Source organism: Sinocyclocheilus grahami, unplaced genomic scaffold (genome assembly GCF_001515645.1).
Source record: "Sinocyclocheilus grahami isolate Dianchi unplaced genomic scaffold, SAMN03320097.WGS_v1.1 scaffold2337.1, whole genome shotgun sequence".
In the NCBI taxonomy this organism is placed as follows: domain Eukaryota; kingdom Metazoa; phylum Chordata; class Actinopteri; order Cypriniformes; family Cyprinidae; genus Sinocyclocheilus; species Sinocyclocheilus grahami.
The window spans coordinates 9978-15020 of NW_015507516.1; the positions used below are offsets into that span (position 1 = coordinate 9978).

Genomic DNA, 5043 nt, shown 5'->3' on the forward strand with positions numbered 1-5043 from the left:
GTCCCCATTGTCTGTTCTTCAGCAGGGAAAGCAGTCGTGATGACAGAAGTATTCCTGATGCTTCCATTTTCAAAACTCTGAAAATTCTTGTAAAGTTGTGATACTTTTCCTAATACAGCATGTCTGTCTGTGGTTTAAAAAAAATCCACATAGAAATAAATTCAATTTCTGCTCAACTAACTTTTTTAAGCAAACGAATATTAAACAAATATATATTTAATATAACTCAAAAAAACAATACTACTTTATTTTAAATAACATGTTATATTTTGATTGTTTTAAAAGTGCACACTCAAAAGTATTTCATTCAGATTTTTTTTCCTCAGAGACAGCATTAATTAATTTTACTTACATCATTCGAGACATTCGGGAATTGTCACTGCAGAGCTCCTCCTGAGCTGTTTGTAGAAAAGAATAAAAGGAGTTGCATTTATACCTGGAAAAGAAAAGAGGGCGTCTCTCATGCTCTGGAATGCTTAGGAATATTAATCGTCTTCTTTGTGTCACGTGATTGGAAAGAACATGAGTTGTGTGTTTTATTCAGGTTAAGAAAATTAATTTTGTGCAAATTTGTGAAACCATCTACATTTGACTGTTTGAAGTTGAAAAAAATGAATGCCCTAATTCTACATTTAGTTTTTTTTGCATGTTATAACCTAACTATTGGACATGCATGAAATATTTGCATGTTCACGGCTCTCAGTAGTCAGTGATCCAAACTATATTTTCTCTTAGGACATTCTTTCACTTTCAGTAGTGTTGGTAAAGTACCGAAAATACCTAATGTATTTCAGGTGTGGTGCGGTGGCATCTTTCCTCACCGGCTGGTATGACTGCCAAGAATACCATGCTGGATTGTTTTGCTCATGTTTTGTTTTTCAGACATTCTTCTGTCATCAGCCTGCATGTGTGTTATATATATAACAGGAGTTCTGTAAGTCTACTGCTGATTCTGTATACAACTATTCAAGGAGTTTTAGTTACTGATTGATGTTTTTCAGGACATTTGAGGAATGGGTAGAATGGTTCAGTTAAACTGATTCAGTCTTCTCATCAGGGGTGCGTTTCCCAAATCAACTATTATATAGTTTTATAAAGCTGTCAGTAACTTCAGATCAAATTGAAACTTATTGAGTAACATGCACCAGATGATTTTGTACAGCACAGTGGAGTGCATCGTTTTGTTAACTTTGTGGTTTATTATTGTGAGTAGTTTGGGACACAGTAACACGGCCCTCTCACAATATATTGCTTTACAGATCTATCGCTTTTGCCTCAGAAATGTTCACGCAATCATGTTGCACACGTATCAGAAGATCTGTGCTCCGCTCACACTACATGCGTACCGCGCCCGAGCCCAACTGAACCGCGCTCTGGCCTACCTCTTCCAACCAAGCCAGGGACAGCTAAACGAATGCACGGAGCGATCACACTAGTCAAACGGGCCGGGTTTTGGGGGTCAAATGCGCTCGGGCACGGTTAAGATTGCCTAGTGTGAGTACACCTTAATTATTCTCCCGCATCCCGCACACATGAGTCTCTACCCGCCCACACCCGCACTCTGCTGCTTTGGGTCCCGCGATCGTGCAGGTCTCTACTTGGAAGGAGCCTGTTATAATGTTATGATCGAGGCTCTTGACTCTGAGCATAACTTGTTTTCTATAACAAACTATAAAATATTTTGGTAGCACTTTATTTCGATAGTCCACTTTAGACATTCTATTAACAGTAAGTAGCTTTGCAGCTACATGTCAACTAGCAGTTAGTAGAGTATTAGTAGACTGTCTGCTTAATATCTTCTAACACTTTCTTTGTCAACTTATTCTACTAACCCTAAACCTACCCTAACAGTCTACTCTGAGAGTTAGTAGACATGTAGTTGCAAATTAATGAGAATTAGTTGACATGTAGTTGACATGTAGTTACAAAGTTACTTATAGTTAGTAGAATGTCTAAAGTGAACATGTTATATTTAGATTGTTTTAAAAGTGCACACTCAAAAGTATTTCATTCAGATTTTTTTTTCCTCAGAGACAGCATTAATTAATTTTACTTACATCATTCGAGACATTCAGGAGTTGTCACTGCAGAGCTCCTCTTGAGCTGTTTGTAGAAGAGAATAAAAGAAGTTGCATTTATACCTGGAAAAGAAAAGAGGGCGTCTCTCATGCTCTGGAATGCTTAGGAATATTAATCGTCTTCTTTGTGTCACGTGATTGGAAAGAACATGAGTTGTGTGTTTTATTCAGGTTAAGAAAATTAATTTTGTGCAAATTTGTGAAACCATCTACATTTGACTGTTTGAAGTTGAAAAAAATGAATGCCCTAATTCTACATTTAGTTTTTTTTGCATGTTATAACCTAACTATTGGACATGCATGAAATATTTGCATGTTCACGGCTCTCAGTAGTCAGTGATCCAAACTATATTTTCTCTTAGGACATTCTTTCACTTTCAGTAGTGTTGGTAAAGTACCGAAAATACCTAATGTATTTCAGGTGTGGTGCGGTGGCATCTTTCCTCACCGGCTGGTATGACTGCCAAGAATACCATGCTGGATTGTTTTGCTCATGTTTTGTTTTTCAGACATTCTTCTGTCATCAGCCTGCATGTGTGTTATATATATAACAGGAGTTCTGTAAGTCTACTGCTGATTCTGTATACAACTATTCAAGGAGTTTTAGTTACTGATTGATGTTTTTCAGGACATTTGAGGAATGGGTAGAATGGTTCAGTTAAACTGATTCAGTCTTCTCATCAGGGGTGCGTTTCCCAAATCAACTATTATATAGTTTTATAAAGCTGTCAGTAACTTCAGATCAAATTGAAACTTATTGAGTAACATGCACCAGATGATTTTGTACAGCACAGTGGAGTGCATCGTTTTGTTAACTTTGTGGTTTATTATTGTGAGTAGTTTGGGACACAGTAACACGGCCCTCTCACAATATATTGCTTTACAGATCTATCGCTTTTGCCTCAGAAATGTTCACGCAATCATGTTGCACACGTATCAGAAGATCTGTGCTCCGCTCACACTACATGCGTACCGCGCCCGAGCCCAACTGAACCGCGCTCTGGCCTACCTCTTCCAACCAAGCCAGGGACAGCTAAACGAATGCACGGAGCGATCACACTAGTCAAACGGGCCGGGTTTTGGGGGTCAAATGCGCTCGGGCACGGTTAAGATTGCCTAGTGTGAGTACACCTTAATTATTCTCCCGCATCCCGCACACATGAGTCTCTACCCGCCCACACCCGCACTCTGCTGCTTTGGGTCCCGCGATCGTGCAGGTCTCTACTTGGAAGGAGCCTGTTATAATGTTATGATCGAGGCTCTTGACTCTGAGCATAACTTGTTTTCTATAACAAACTATAAAATATTTTGGTAGCACTTTATTTCGATAGTCCACTTTAGACATTCTATTAACAGTAAGTAGCTTTGCAGCTACATGTCAACTAGCAGTTAGTAGAGTATTAGTAGACTGTCTGCTTAATATCTTCTAACACTTTCTTTGTCAACTTATTCTACTAGCCCTAAACCTACCCGAACAGTCTACTCTGAGAGTTAGTAAACATGTAGTTGCAAATTAATGAGAATTAGTTGACATGTAGTTGACATGAAGTTACAAAGTTACTTATAGTTAGTAGAATGTCTAAAGTGGACTAGCGAAATAAAGTGTAACCAATATTTTCTATAAAAACGTGTTTTTTTTTTAATTACAGTGATGTTATAAGTTGAGATTTACAAGAACATTTTAACTGCTACTATGTAAAAGGAATACAGCTGTAGAAAAGCACCTTATTTGTTTAATCAGCTTTAGTTTGTCACGTGATTTAAAGGAACATGAACTGCTGTACTTTTATTTATGTTTTAGACAGCACGTTTTAAGCAGATCTGTGAAACCATGCATAGCTGAATTAAAATTATGAAAATAATAATAATTGTAATAATTTATACCTTAATTTAAGATTACAATTCCAGTCAAGAATCTACTTGAATATTGTTTCACCGTTTTGTTTGTTCACATACAGACGCTGTGTCGTGATTATGCTGCCTGTCAGCGTATACTTTCACTTTCATTAGTGTTGGTAAGTACAGAGAATAAAATAGTTTCCTTGTTTAAACAGGTGTCTTTGTTTCAGGTGTGGTGGTGTGTTCTGTCACCAGCTGGTTATTTTTGGTGTAGACTGTTTGGCATGTCTGCTATGCTGGTTTCTCTTTCCTCATATGTGTTGTTTTTCAGACATTCTTCTCTTATCGCTGTCTTATCGATGTTTTTATGAAACAATAGCAATGGAGCGACTGCTCACTGACTGGTGATCATCCAATCAGGACAGTGTGTAATGTACACTTACTGTGTGGTACGTTATAATAGGCTACTTTAAAACATTATCATGAAGCTGTTTATATGTTTCCTATATCGATTTCACATCTGAAGTACCAGAATTTGGCGTTGTATTTAAGCCAACATTTATGTATAGAACCAGCCTAGAACCAGTTTATGTTTGTAAATGTGTAATTTTTATCAATGTACAGTATAAAATAAATGAGGTATGACGTGGACATGGAAATTTACTTTGTAATCAACAGTCAGAAACAATGAAAATCAAGAACAAATGAAGAACAACCAGCAAATTGGCCACATTAAATATTCAATTCAGATGAAAGTTTATTGTTTGTGATCTCTTCGCAGTTTGGCCATGTTAATAAATACTTCTTGGTGTGATATATCAACCAAGAAACGTATATTGATAGTTTTAAAGGGATAGTGCACTCAAAAATGAAAATCCTGTCATTGTTTACTCTTTAATTTTCTACAGAAGAGAAAAAAACATACAGGTTTTGATTTCCTTAATTTTCACATAATTCATTACACTTAGATTAAGTATGTGCACTTAAAATGTGTATTTATTTGCCATAAATGTTATATGCATAAAAAAACTTTGTTTTTAATGGAATAAATAAATATCTTTCTATATATATATATATTTTTTTTTTTTTTTTTTTTTTTTTTTTTTAACCCAAAAAAAAATACAAT

At 36.2% G+C, this 5043-nt stretch overlaps 1 protein-coding gene across 1 annotated transcript in view; it reads right to left on the reverse strand.

Annotated features, from left to right (window-relative positions):
* The window catches only part of LOC107574780 (protein translocase subunit SecA-like), a gene marked incomplete at its 3' end in the record, with an annotated part of 9238 nt that overhangs the window by 1647 nt on the left and 2548 nt on the right, over positions 1–5043 (reverse strand). The window lies entirely within an intron of this gene.